The sequence below is a fragment of the Ceratotherium simum genome, chromosome X (genome assembly GCF_057802395.1).
Source record: "Ceratotherium simum simum isolate JZ-2026a chromosome X, ASM5780239v1, whole genome shotgun sequence".
Lineage (NCBI taxonomy): Eukaryota > Metazoa > Chordata > Mammalia > Perissodactyla > Rhinocerotidae > Ceratotherium > Ceratotherium simum.
The window spans coordinates 92,658,295-92,673,874 of NC_141940.1; the positions used below are offsets into that span (position 1 = coordinate 92,658,295).

A 15,580-nucleotide genomic window follows, 5' to 3' on the forward strand; every position below is an offset into this window, starting at 1 on the left:
CGTCTGTGCTCGCCAGGGATCCAAACTCGGGCCGCCAGCAGCGGAGCATGCGCACTTAACCACTAAGCCACGGGGCCAGCCTCTTTGCAATTCTTTGTGTCCTTAATCTATGTCCCACTAGGAATTACAGCCAAATTACCGGGATTTTTTTTTTTTTTTTTGCTGTTGTTGTTTCTTTAACAGCTTACTGAGATGTAATTCACATAACATATAATTCATTCATTTAAAGTGTATAATTCAGAGGATTATAGTATATTCACAGAATTGTACAACTATCAGCACAGTCTAATTCTAGAACATTTTCATCATCCCAAAAAGAAACCCCATACCCATTATCGGACCCTCCTTATTCCTGCCATCCTGCTACCAGCCTCAGGCAACCACGTATCTACTTTCTATCTCTATGTATTTGCCTATTGTGGACATTTCAAATAAATGGAATCACAAAATATGTGGTCTTTTGTGACTGGGTTTTTTAATATAGCATAATGTTTTCAAGGTTTATCTATGTTGCAGAATGTAAAAGTACTTCATTCCTTTTAATAGCTGAGCAATATTCTATTCTAAGGATATGCCATATTTTGTTTATCCATTCATCAGATGATGGACATTTGGGGATGTTTCCACCTCTTTTTCCCCATAATATTATTATGAATAATGTTGCTATGAACATTCATGTACTAGTTTTTGTGTAGACATGTTTTCATTTCTCTTGAGAATATATCAAGGAGTAGAATTGCTGAGTCCCTCCTCTTCTAGTTTGTGGAAGAGTTTGTAAAAGATTGATATTAATTCTCCTTTAAAAGTTTGGCATTTGGTATAAGAATTTACCAGTGCAACCATCTGGCCCTGGACTTTTCTTTGGAGTCATTTGTAAATTACCAGTTCAATCTCTTCACTTTTGTAGGTCTATTCAGATTTTCTATTTCTTCTCAATTCAGATTTGGTAGTTTGTGTTTTTCTAGGAATTTGCCTAATATTCCTAAGATATCTAATTTGTTGGCATACTGTTGTTTATAGTATTCCCTTATAATTCATTTTATTTCTGTAAAGTCAACAATGACGTCCCCTCTTTCATTCCTGATTTTAATAATTTGAGTCATCTCTTATTTTTCTTGGTCAGTCTAGCTAACGGTTAACCAATTTTGTTGATCTTTTCAAAGAATTAACTTTTGGTTTTATTGATTTTTCACCAGTGTTTTTCTATTCTCTATTTTATTTATTTCTACTCTAATCTTTCCTATTTTTTTGTGTGTGTGTGTGAGGAAGATCAGCCCTGAGCTAACATCCACGCCAATCCTCCTCTTTTTGCTGAGGAAGACTGGCGCTGAGCTCACATCCGTGCTGATCTTCCTCCACTTTATGTGGGACGCAGCCACAGCATGGCCTGACAAGCAGTGCGTCAATGCGCATCCAGGATGCGAACCTGGGGCCGCCAGCAGCGGAGCACGTGCATTTAACCGCTACGCCAGGAGACTGGCCCCAAATCTTTCCTATTTCTATCCTTCCGCTTGCTTTGGTTTGGTTTGCTCTTCTTTTTTCAGTGTCTTATGGTGGAAGGTTAGGTTATTGATCTGAAATCTTTCTTCTTTTCTAGTGTGGATATTTATACCTATAAATTTCTTTCTAAGCACTACTTCACCTGTATCCAATAACTTTTGGTGCGTTGTGTTTTTGTCTTCATTCATCTCAAAGTATTTTCTAATTTCTTTTCTGATTTCTCCTTTGACTCGGTTATTTAGGAGTGTGTTAATTTCCACGTATTTGTGAATTTCCCGATTTTATTCAGCTATTGATTTCTAATTTCATTCCATTGTTGTTAGAGAACGTGCTTTGTATGATTTCACTCCTTTTAAATGTATTGAGACTTGTATTATGACCTAACATATGGTCTACCTTATAGAATGTTCCATGTGCACTTAAGAAGAATATGGATTTTACTGTCGATGGATGGAATGTTCTATAGATGCTGGGGTGAGTTATATAGGAATAGGACAAGTTAAACTGTCACAAACTCACTGTACTTACTGAGGTTCAGTAGTTTATCTTGAATGAATGCTCTTCAGATTGTTGTAAGCCTTTGGTAAATTTCTAGAGTTCTGAAAAAAGTTCATTTTGACAATTATTGCTTTTATTTTAATTGCTTCTTTGGAAGTGCAGATTTACAGAGGTCCTCACTCTGCTCTTCCAGAAGTCTCACCTCCAAAATATTGCTTTAAAGACACTTGAAATTATTCTCTGTGATTACGGTAGAAAATTGAGGTGCATCAGGTTCACTTGTTTCATTTGTTTTGTTATATTTAAGGAGTGCATTTTTTTCTTCTTGATTTAATTTTTTAAATTATGTAAATCATTTGCATCTTTCCAATGTCAAATCTATGAAATAAGATATATTCAGAAAGATCAGCTTTCATCATTGCCCGTCCCTCCCCTACAGGTTACCATTGTTTCTTTTTGAAAACAAAAGCATAGAGCTGTATATAAATATTCTTCCCTTTCCATCACTCCTTGGTTTTTCCTTAACAACACATCCTGATGATCACTCCCTAATGGAATACAGATTTTGTCTTCATTTTAAAAGGCTTTGAAATTGTAAGGAAAAAAATTATTTCAGCTTAACTATATCACGTTTTGAGTAAATAATATATAAACAATGTTTTACTAAATTCTTCAAATTTGTGAACTAATTACAGGTATCATTTCTTGTTTAGATCCCTAAATCTTCAGGAGGTGGCAATCTCTCTCTGGCTGTGTGAGGCTAGTTCAGAGTTGGTCTTTTGTTTTAGTCTTCTTATCTTATTCTCCCCGTCCACGTTTTCCTTCTCCATGTAGGTCACCAATAGCTTCTAGACTCCCTTGGTAATTTCTCCATGTCACAGTGTTGAATGCAAGATGGATGAGAGTTAAGATATCTAAAGAAGGCTAAGGCAACGTATGATGAAAAGCAGACCAATACAAGGAGAATTGGTTAATTTTCCACTAGCACGCTAAGGTTTATTTTGGGATGTTTCTGAGGACATCTTTATTTTAAAGTAATAACTTGGCAACCTTGTTTTAACATAGAAATAGAAATAATTAGAAAAAATAGAAATAATCACCCTGGTAGGACCTAGCAAATAAAAATACAGGACACCCAGTTCAGTGTGAATTTCAGATAAACAATGAATAATTTTTTAGTATAATATTTTGGACATACTTATACTAAAAAAAATTATTCATTGTTTATCTGAAATTCACACTGAACTGGGTGTCCCGTATTTTATCTGGCAATCCTATTTGGAACACAAATCAAGTAGTAATATGGGCTTGTCTTTGTGTTCACTGTCTGAAATGAAGAAGTAGGCTTGGGCTGTTGTGGAATCATTTCCTCAAAGCTGTTAGTCACAGAGTTTTGTGCTGGAAAAGGACTGGCTTAGACTTCTTTCTGGCTCATCTCTTGCTTTTCCATTATAGACATCCCCGCTCTCCACCCATGCTAAAATATCTGCAGTCCCATACATTGGCCACACAGCCGTAATCTTGCACATGCTGTCCCCTATACTCTTCCTACCTCCTTCCTTCATTCTCCATTTGGCTAATTCCTAGAGGTCCTTAGAATAAGAGTTTTGGACTCTAATGTAATGACTGAAGGCCAAGAAAAGTAATAGGCTAACTCCCGTTTTCTTGAAACAGGTGACAATCTTGGTCTACCTTCATTTTTCTCCTTTATATAAAGACATAGGTTCAGAGAAAGTTTCCTACTACAAGAAAACAATTCAAGCATGATGATAAATGTCAATCATATCTCAATTAAAAAAAAAAGCAGCAACTGATTCTTATTCCCAACATTGGGGCAGCAAGAGGTAGTAGTGGGGGTTGTTATTAGCTAGTGAGCTTAAAGCCCTTCTAAAAAGGGATAGCTACTAGTCAATTCTACCAAATATCGCCACATGGAAATGCATGCCTGACATTGTCAGATAGTTTGGTATTTCAAGAAAAGCCAGAAAACTGATTTTTGTGTGTGTGTGAAATCTTCCAATTTACAAATGTTAACTCTTTTTTTTTTTTTTTTAAACTCTAAGTAGGCCAAATAAAACTCACTTTCAGGCTGGACTGAGCTATAGGGCCACCAGTTTGATATTTTGTATTAAAAGTTCAAATCTGACATCATTTTTCAGAGGGCTGTGTTAAGTGCTCTTCCTATAGACTGCACTAACATCTTGTGCTTAGCTCTACCTGAGCACTGTGGGCAATTGTCTGCTTTCTTGTTGTCCTCCCTAGAAACAGAAACTTGGCATCTTCTTTTCTTTTTTGCTGAGAAAGATTCACCATGAGCCAACATCTGTTGCCAGCCTTCCTCTTCTTTTGCTTGAGGAAGATTCACCCTGAGCTAACATCTGTGCCCATCTTCCTCTATTTTGTATATGGGTCACCGCCACAGCATCACCACGGACCAGTGGTATAGGTCTGTGCCTGGGAACCAAACCCAGGCCACTGAAGTGGAGCATGCTGAACTTAACCACTAGGCCACGGGGCTGGCCCCTGCATCTTATTTTCTTAACCTCAGCAACTAGCAGAATGTCTGAGACATAGCAGGCATTTAGATGAATGAATGAATGAATGAGCGAGTGAATGCATCTAGGTCACCCCATTTTCCCCAGCCAGAAGATGGAATTTTCAAGGGTAGAAGGATGCTAATACTCTCTTCCCATCCCAGAATGGGACAAAAACAGTAAAATAATTACTTTGGACATAAAGTTAGAAGTATTTTGCTTTTTAAGGCTGGTAAACTGTGGAAATTTAATAGTTGATTGCCTCTTTGAAACCACATGTGAAGCAATCAGGCTTCTAGAATTTGGCACTGGTTTATGGTTCTACTTGCAGTGGTTTTAAAATAATGTGACATATTCAGTATGAATGCATTACTGTTAATATTTTATCAGAGAGTTATTGTTTTCCCTTTGAATATGTCTCATTACAGGCGCTGCTGCATTATTAAGTATAAATGTATTACATCCAAGGACCAATTTTCCCACCCCTGTGGTATGTATTTCCGATTCTAGAATAGAAGTCAATGGGTAAGTCAGATTCATTTAATCCAAATTTACTTTACAGCACACTCTTTTGGAATGCATGCATTCTTTCACTTGAGGGATACCTGCATAATCGCATAATATATTTTGTGTTCTGCAGCAGAATAAAGCAAGCAAATGGAGCCAAGTTCATTGTTAACACAATGGAGCAGCTGCGTGGTGACTGCAGACATCAGTGGATACATCACCCGGGGACTATCAGCCATTGGTACAATCAAAAATGAATCTTCTTCCAAATTTTCAGAAGGAAACAATAGCACATCCCATATACATGCTGCTATTTACATGTCTCTTTCTGGTAAATGTTTTGTCAAATATAATGAGTCAACACCGTTAAAAAGTAGTTATGTTTCAACTCTTCCTACAGAAACACTATCCAATAACTAGAGATTTTGTCTATTTAGTAACTATTTTATGAATTTATAAGCAATCATAATTTTAAAACTCTGAAGCATTAAGTTAAACACGCCTTGGGCAGATGAGGATGGCACATGCAGAGCCATTCTCTGCCATATTGCTTTGCTGAAACCTAATTGCAGAGGGAAGCTTTCAGTGGCTAGAGTACATGCTAGGAAAAATTCACCTTCACGTTTGCCTTATATCACATTTGAAATCATTGTATTTCCTAGAGGAGAAATTCTAGAGGAGAATTTAAAATATAATTCATTGTTGAGATGAAAAGTGTGACAAAGCAGAGGCTTGTTGTAGGTTCATGGGCATCAGTCTTGAGGCAGGACCAGATTCCAAAAGGCTTCGGGGTGGCCCCAGCCCCTGCTCTCCCACTGTGCCCTGAACGCCAGATTCTATTTCTGACACCTACACCAATGCTTCTTGGAAACTAACCCCTGTATGACATTCAGAAAAATCATGAATTTTAACAACTTGAGAATGAGAACCTGTACAATGGGAGAAGTTTTGCAAATAGATTTTATTATTTATTTATTTTTAAAATGTACTACAATTTTTTCTCTCCAAGGCAGCTGGACCTAGGAGACTGCAAGAATAGTAAAATGAAAGATATCAATTTTCTTTTTTTGTTGTCGTGACTCTTAACTGTTCTGTTATAAATTGGTTTTTCATTAAGAAGGGTTAAATTAAATCAGTTTTTCCCAAATTGTGGTCTGAGATCTTCAAACAACTAGCATGAGAATCAGGTGGAGGCTTGTTAAAAATGAAAACTCCTGGGTCCCGAAGTACAGAGTCAGTCTCTGAGTCTGGTCAGTCTGCCAGTTCTAGCTGCTTCTTATGCAGCTAGAACATCAGAGTTTGAGATCCCCCGGGGAGAGGTGAATCTGAGGGCTCCTTCCTCCTACAAAATCTTTTGTGAGGCTTGGAGGGTCTTTCCAAAGTTAAGCGTATTGGTAATAGAAATTTCTACTCCTCCCTTGCAATAGATTTAATAAATCTGAAAAGGGCTTCTCCAAATGGGATTTAGTTAACAGAAGAGGTTTAGTATCCAGAGATCTAGTCAATTTTGGGTTCTGTGAACAAATAGTACTTAAATATTTATTCATAAAATTAGATTTAAAATAAATCAAAATTAGATTTAAAATAAATCAATCAAGTAACTTGAGTTTCAGTGATTCTCATGATGTCTGGGAGGCTAATTAATGTATGTTTTCATGCATCCTCTGTTTAGTTTCAAAAATTCCAAATTCGTTCAGGTTAGTTCCTCTCTGGGTAGAGGTTACTTGTCTTCAAAACGTACAAGAGGTTGAAGAGTTCACAGAGAGCCACTTGAGGCCTTAAAAGTCAAATGAGGAAGTTGACGTTGTCGGGGGAAGAGGGAGAATCTCCCTCTGCCCTTTTCCTTAAGGTTCTTATGGCTGGCCAAATAATTAACAAGACAGGTTAGCAGGAGAAAATAATACCAAGTTTAATAACATGTATACATGGGAGAAAGCAGGGACACTGCGTTTCTCAACACAATAGCAGAAATTCTCGTCTTAAATACCATGTTCAGCCAATGACAAAGGAGGATTTTGGGGGTGGGGGGAGTCAGTTACAGGAGATTACCACTAAAGCACAGTAAACAAGAGCAAGGTTATTATGCAGATTTAAGGCCTCACCTTCCACATTGATAAGTCTCTAGAAATGAGGCCATCCCCCCTCTTCTCAAAACAGAGAGGGAGATACCTTTACAAATGGAGACTTCCCTTATAAATGTAAATGTTTGTCTGGCAACGCCTTGCAGGGCCATCCAGAGAATGTGGCCTGAGAGACAGAACTTCCGATAAGATGGGCTTGTTGGTGCCTTTTCTATTGTAGCATCTATTTTACATTATATTACAGCCATCAGATAGAAGATCTGTTCCAAGAAGGAGTTACTATGTCAAATTCTTTAGGCAGTTAGTGGGGGAGGTCAAATGTCCGTCAGAGAAAATAATCAAGATAAAGAGATATATTTCAGGGTGGCCAAATCTTGATCTCCCACAACGTCAAGAAGGAAGAGGGGAATTTTCTCTTTGGCAAATCCTTCCTTCTAGATGACGGTTGAATTCGAACAACACCCACTTCCAGTTGGTGAGGCTGTGGAGCAACTGGAACTCTTGTATATTGTTGATAGGAGGGGGAAATGGTGTACTCACTTTAGCAAAAGATTTGGCAGTTCCTTAAAGTTAAATATGCACCTTTCCTATGACCTAGCAGTTCCACTAATAGGTATTTACCCGAGAGAAATGAAAGCACACATTCATACAAAGACTTGTAATGGAGTATCCTTAGCAGCTGTATTCATAATAGGTGGAAACTGGAAACAGCCTACATGTCCATCAAGGGAATGGCTAAATAAACTGTGGTATATTCATACGATGGAATATATCCACTACTTATATACCTAAGACATAGATGAACTTCAAAATATTATGATGAATGAAAGAAGCCTTGTGCAAAAGATTACATACTGTATGATTCCATTTACATGTTCCTGGGTCTGTTTATTTGCTCTTTGTGCAGACATAGTTCCAGGCCATTCCACAGAAGAGAATCTGGCAGAGAGCCTGGGCTGGAAACAGCACCCAGTTACAATAATAACCACTGTTATTGACTGCTTAAGGGCCTGGCACTACCTTGAAATTTGTGTATTACTCCTATTTTATGGATGAGAAAACTGGGCCTCAGACAGAGCATATGACTTGCCCAAAGCTACATAGAAAATAAGTGCTCTAGCTAGGTCCGTGTCTATCTCCAGGCTGTCTTCTTTCCAGAGTAGCCCTTGCAGTTTCCCCCTGAGCGTGCTTTTGTCAAGAAGAGGGTGCTGGTAATGCAGGAAGAGAAATCAGCCTTGGTTCTCTCCCTGAGGGGGAGGGGAAGGAGGAGGGAGAATATTAAAGAAGATAAACTATTTGTCTTGTAGATCTTTTTTTCAAGTAGAGACTACCTTCTCCACTCTGCTTCACAATATATTGAGCAATTGCTAATCTATTCCTGCTTATCCTGAAGTAGATAAGGAAATTGTCCTGAAGAAGTAAATTACAAGACTCAAGTCTTGTAACAAGATTTTGAACTAGTCTACAGAGCCTTTGGTGAACTTCCTGGTAGACTAAGTTACTGCATGGGACAAAGATGTCAAATGTTTTACAGATTTTCTTTTTTATGCTTAGTGGCTTCAGAGGGTAATAAACAAAGGGACATGTTTTCTATTGTCTCTTGGGTACATCCAGGAATAAGAGCGGAGGTGTGTTGAGGGGGTGGGGAGAGTGGGATGTTCAGATTCTGCCGATTCTTTTTTTCTGCTGGCTCCAACACATTTCTGTGATGGCTTATACTAGCGATTCCAAAGCCAGCACTTCGGATTCCTTGACAACTCTACTGTCTAACAAGATGACCACCTTCTGAAGCCATAACGGGTGAATCTTTGACATAGGAACTCATTTGGTGGAGGTGTGTTGAAAACCTTGGAGGATTTCCCCATAGAAATGAACCTAAGTGTAAAATTCTCCATGTGATGTAAAAAGGCTGACAGGCCTACTAAAACCCACCTGGAGGTCCCTGTTAAGCACCCCTGTATTTGTGGATTGTAGGCTTGAAATTTACCCGGAATACCTTGGGATGTGAGTGGGGCTCTAGCACAGTGGTTTTAAGATTGTGGTGAATATAGACCTGTTGGTATAAAGAGCCCTGGAATGGGAGCAGAAATCTGCGTTTTGCCACTTTACCAGCTATGTGGCCTCAGACAAATCCTTTCTGAGCCTTCATTTCCTCATCTAGAAAAGGTGGGCAATAACGTCTACCCTGATCCACCTTGCTGAGAATATCAATGTGAGACAATCTCATTCTTTGTAAACTTCCAATCATTTCACAAACATTGATTGTGCCAGACACTGGCCTAAGTGCTGGGTTTACAGTGGTGAATCAGTCATTAAGAATTTTCTGCCCTCGTGGGGCAGGTAAATAAGTGACCAGTAATAAATGAATGAATGGAACAAAATGAATGAATGAATGGAACAAAGTGTATAATTACAAAGTGTTCATATTACAAAGTGTTCACTACCTTCATAGCTCTTATCACTCAGTGTAGTGATGGGAAAGAACATTGTGGGGAGATAGAAAACTACCTAGAAAGAATGGCTAGACGTTCCTTGTAAGAGGAGCCATTTAAGTTCACTAAATCATTATGAAAACAGAAGTAGCAATGGAGATGGAGAATGAATAGGCAGATTGGCGATATACTTTATTAAAATTTGTTAAAAAAATTTTTTTGGATAGGTAATACATTGACATGATTCAAAATTCACAACGTACAAAAAGAAATAGAGTAAAAGTTTCCCTTCTACTCAGCCACCTAGTTCCCCTCCCCAGAAGCAACACATTGTATCCGTTTCTTATATATTCTCCCAGAGATTTTTCATATGCAAATACATTTCTACAAATGATAGCATATTATATATAGTGTTCTGTACTTTGCATTTTTTCTTAACAATATATCTTGGAGCTTACTCCACATTAGTATCTAAACAGATACCTCATTCATTTCGATGGCTGCAGTGTTCCATTGTTTGCGTGTGCCATAATTTATTAAACCTCTTCCCTAGTGATGGACATCTAGGTCTTTCCAAACTTTTGCTGTTACAAACAACGCTGCACGTGCCAATTCGTGCATTTGTGAGTATATCTGTAGGATAAGTTCCTAGAAGTGGAATTGCTGGGTGCATTTGTAATTTTGACAGGCATTGTCTTTTACCCTTCCGAGATATCCTATCAATTTGCGGACCCAACCAGCAATGTCTGAGAGAGTCTTTTCCCCCACATCTTTGTCAATTATTGGATTATCAAATTTTCAGAGCTTGTGAATCTGGTAAGTGAAGAATTTCTCAGTGTAGTTATTTATTTATTTCTCTTATTATGCACAAGGTAGAACATCTTTTCCCACATTTAAGAGCCATTTGTATTTCCTTCTCTGTGAACTGCCTGCTCATAGCCTCCACCATTTTTTCTTTTAGGCTGATGGTATTTTATTTTTGATTTGTAGAAACCCTTTATATATGTCATTTGAATTGTAATCATTTTTTCCAGGTTGTTGTTTGTCTTTTGACTTTGCTTATGGTTGTATTTGTCATACAGAAATATTTAATTTTTAGTTGTAGATTTAATCATTTCTTTTATGGCTCTGGGTTTTGGGTCAACTTAGATAGACCATTCTGCACTTACAAGAGAGTGCTTCTATGCTTCCTTCTAGTATTTTTATGGTTCCATTTTTTACATTTAAATCATGAATCTATTTGTAATAGGTGAGGGGTATGGAACCACCACAAGCTCACCAGTAGTTGCAATATAATTTATTGAACATTCCAGCATTTCCACACTGCTTCAACATGTCACTTTTATCACATACCAAATTTCTGTGGGCAATTGTCTCATTTCTGGAACTTCTGTTCTGTTGAAGTGATCTGTCTATTCATGCATCATTATCACATGGTCTTAATTGTTATGGCTTTGTAATAACTTTTAATATGTTGTAAGTCTAGTTCCTTTTTATTTGTCTTCTTTTGAAAACAATTATTGTCTACTCTTGATTATTCCTTTTTGCCCACATGAACTCTAGAAACAGTTTATCTATTTCCAGAAGAAATCCTGTTGACATTTTGAATTTTTGTTGGTTTTTTTCTTTGAGGAAGATTGGCCCTAAGCTAACATCTGTTGCCAATCTTCCTCTTTTTTCTTTTTTCTCCCCAAAGCCCCAGTACATAGTTGTGTATCCTAGTTGTAGGTCCTTCTAGTTTTTCTATGTGGGACGCCGCCTCTGTGTGGCTTGATGAGTGGTAAGTAAGTAGGTCGGCACCTAGGATCTGAACTGGCAAACCCAGGGCTGCTGAAGCAGAATGTGGGAACCCAACTGCCACGCCACCGGGCTGGCCCCCTGCTGACGTGTTTTAATTGGATTCACATTGAAGTTATAGATTCATTTAGGGAAAGTGAACCATTTCTATGATGCTGATTCTTTCTATCCAAAAATATGCTATCTCGTTCCATTTTTAAAAGTTTTTTGTGTCCTGTGGGAACATTTAAAAGTTTTCTTCGGGGGCCGGCCCCGTGGTGCAAGCGGTTAAGTGCGCGCGCTCCGCTGTGGCAGCCCGGGGTTCGCCAGTTCTGATCCCGGGTGCGCACTGATGCACTGCTTGTCGAGCCATGCTGTGGCGGTGTCCCATATAAAGTAGAGGAAGATGGGCATGGATGTTAGCCCAGGGCCAGTCTTCCTCAGCAAAAAAAGAGTAGGATTGGCAGATGTGAGCTCAGGGCCGATCTTCCTCACAATAAATAAATAAATAAAGTTTTCTTCATATAGATCAGGCAAATATTTTAAGTATATTCCCAGATATTTTATCTTTTTAGTGGCTTTTGTAAATGGAGGTCTTTTCTTCCAATAGCTCTTCTGTTTGTGTATATGAAGGCCGTATATTAATTTTGTCTATCTATTTTTATTTGTTAATTTTTATCTATAAATGTATTGAGTTATCTTAATTTTATAATGATTTTTCAGTTGATTCTTTTGATTTTCTAGGTATACAATTGTATCTAATATAAATAATGATAATTTTATCTTCTCATTTCCACTTTTATACCTTTAACTTGTTTTCTTTACCTAATTACATTAGCTAGTATCTCCAGATTAAGGTTAAGTAACAGTAATGATTGTGAATATCCTGTTACCAAAACCAAAGTGGGTTAAATCAGACTCTCTACCAGAAGTAGTTGTCTCACAAAATAAACTATATTTGCAGCAAATAAGACACTATGCGGAATCATTTCCCAAGTCATGGCTCTCCCAGCACAAAGAGAAGCAGGGACCTTTTATTTGGGATGGGGAATGAATATTCAAAAAGGAGAGGCAAGTATTCGCTTGCTTGCGCAGGCTCAGTTGGAAAACATGCTTCCACATACACTGCAGGTTATGGCTATAAGGCCTAAGCTCCTCCTGGAGAGATCTTAGCATTAAAAATAAGGCAAAGGTCATGGGTGTAGCTCTGGTGGTGAGGCTTGGTGTGGTTCAGGATGGTTTGTGATTGCATCTCATTAACATAACAAAAGGGGAAAAAAACAATTTGGAAAAACAGTTAAACACTTCCAAACCCACCCTTGAGTTCCTTGGGGCAATTAGTTGGTGACAATCCTAGTCTTATTTCAGCTGCAAACGAGAATGCTTGCACTGTTTTCCTATTAAGCATGATGCTGACTTTGGGACACATTTATTATATATATAAAATATATATATATATATATATGTAATGGTAAAATATACGCAACATAAAATTTACCATTTTAACCATTTTTAAATGTATAGTTCAGTGGCATTAAGTACATTCACATTGTTGTGCAACCATCACCACCATCCATCTCCAGAACCTTTTCATCATTGGGCATAATATGTTTTTTTTTTTTTTTTTAATTTTTTGTTTATTGCAGTAACATTGGTTTATAACATTGTAAAAATTTCAGGTGTACATCATCATACTTCTATTTCTGCATAGATTACATCATGTTCACCACCAAAATACTAATTACAACCCATCACCACACATGTGTACCGAATTATCCCTTTCACCCTCCTCCCTCCCTCCTTCCCCTCTGGTAACCACCAATCCAATCTCTGTCCCTATGGCATAATATGTTTTTATCATGCTGTTTTATCCTTACTTTCTATTTTACAAAGAGATTTTAAAAGCAAGAATGGGTTTTAAATTTTATTAAATGCCCTTTTAGCATTTAGGAAGAAAATGATATGATTTTACTTGTTTGATTTATTAATATAATGAATTGTTTTAGTAAATTTCCTAATATTGAATCATCCTCGCATTCCTGGAATTAACCAGTCCTGGTCAGGGTGTGCTAGTCTTTTAACGTGTTTTTTATTTTAATTAGGATTAAAAAAAATCTTTAGCTTTAGTCAGTTCAGCCTCTAGTTTTCCCCTTTTGCCCATGAGATGCTTTTACATGGTAGAAATGACAGAGCTTGCTGGTGGATTAGATGTGGGGATTGAGGATAAAGAAAGAATCAGATGAAACCCAGCTTTAAGGCCAGCTAGGGGGAATGTTGGTACTGTAGGGGAAGAAGGAGAATCCCCCTCTGCCCTTTCCCTTAAGGTTCTTATGGCTGGCCAAATAATTAACAAGACAGGTTAGCAGGAGAAAATAATACCAAGTTTAGTAACATGTATACATGGGAGAAACCAAGGACACTGCATTTCTCAACACAATAGCAGGAATTCTTGTCTTAAATACTATCTTCAGCTAAAGACAAAGGAGGATGTTGGGGGTGGGGGGTGTCAGTTACAGGAGATTACCACTAAAGCACTGTAAACAAGAGTAAGGTTATTATGCAGATTTAAGGCCTCACCTTCCACACTGATAAGTTTCTAGAAATGAAGTCATCCCCCATCTTCCCAATACAGAGAGGGAGATACCTTTACAAATGGAGATTTCCCTTATAAATGTAAATGTTTGTCTGGCAACTCCTCGCAGGGCCATCCGGAGAATGTGGCCAGAGAGACAGAACTTCCGATAAGATGGGCTTGTTGGTGCCTTTTCTATTGTAGCATCTATTTTACATTATATTACAGCCATCAGATAGAAGATCTGTTCCAAGAAGGAGTTACTATGTCAAATTCTTTAGGCAGTTAGTGGGGGAGGTCAAATGTCCGTCAGAGAAAATAATCAAGGTGAAGAGATATATTTCAGGGTGGCCAAATCTTGATCTCCCACAGTACCTTTTACTGAGCTGGGAGGGGAGGTCGATAGTGAGACTCCAAGGCAGTGCGGGGGAGGGGTTATCAGAATCACCTCTTGAGCACTTTCAAAACACACATGATCAGGTTAAAATATATTTTAAACCTCCAGTTCAAGAGGGTGGACTGTTTATTTCCTATCCCTCCTGAGACTCGATTAAAATGATAATAAAAGAATAGAAAAAAATGTATAAGCCAATAACAAAGAAGAGACCATAAGCAGTAAAGAATGTGTGGTAGTCGTGGGGGAATATCTGTGCACGAGGGATTCCAGTAAATTCCAGGGAGAGGAAAGCCAATGGAAGGCTGATGAGTGATGCAGTGGGGAAGAGGGGTCGCCGGCCTAGACTTTGTGCAGTGCAGGCTAGCTACAGCCAAGGATAGAGCATACCTGGAGAGCTGGGAGACACCAGGGTCAGCAGAAGTGAAAACAGGGGGACTATCAGAATGCTGCAGAGGAATTGTTGCTTCCCCATCCCTGTCTCATACCTCCCCATAGAATGTCCAGTAGCCAGGCATCTAGTGTCTAAGCAAAATGAACTACAATAACAACAGCAATAATAATAATACAAGACATTAAAAATTGGCAGGTCGCTCTCTAAATACATTTAATAAATAGTCTGAGGGGAAGTAGGGGTGTTGAGGGCGGGAGCAGCATTAGCTCCCAAGTGCAAAGATGATGATTTCTAGCATTTAGGGGTCCCCAAGACAATAGGGGACCTACTCACCCTAAAGTGGACGAAATTCAGCCAGTCAACAAGACCTATCCAAATACACATAGTCCTTAATCCGTTTTCTAGTGCCTCATTCTTATATATGATAATAAAAGATTACCAGACATTTGGAAAAAGCTTGCAACATGCAAAGGAAAGAAACACAAAGAAAATCAATGAAGGAACTCAAAATAAGCTCTAACCATATTTGGAGAGAAAGAAGTGTTGGGGGAAGGAGTTGCATAACTGAACTAAATTCTCAACTGTCATGCCAGTAAGTGAACAGATAATATCTAAAAATGATAGATAAAGAAATAGTGGTATAAACAGATTATTTAGAGATACAGAGATAAACCTCAGCAGATAAAGAGTTAAAGGAGGAACAGATAATGATAGAGCAGCAAGAAAGGGTGAGAGAAGCCATTCTAGAGTACTTGATGTTTCAGCCATGTGCAAATTTTACTTTAATAAAAGACATAAAAAGGTATTAAAAAACAAAAGCAGAAAACAAAATACACATAGTCAATCAGGCTCTTCATAGAATGTGTCTGAATGGAGGGGAGAGGAGACTGCC

General features: G+C 38.1%; 1 long non-coding RNA gene across 1 annotated transcript; it reads left to right on the forward strand.

The window, feature by feature from the left end:
• The first annotated feature begins 1,909 nt into the window (after positions 1 to 1,909).
• On the forward strand, positions 1,910 to 6,051 carry LOC147911943 (uncharacterized). The gene is made up of 3 exons (XR_015550500.1): positions 1,910 to 1,974; positions 4,961 to 5,022; positions 5,173 to 6,051. It is a non-coding gene; the product is annotated as an uncharacterized LOC147911943 (long non-coding RNA).
• Positions 6,052 to 15,580: the final 9,529 nt, after the last annotated feature.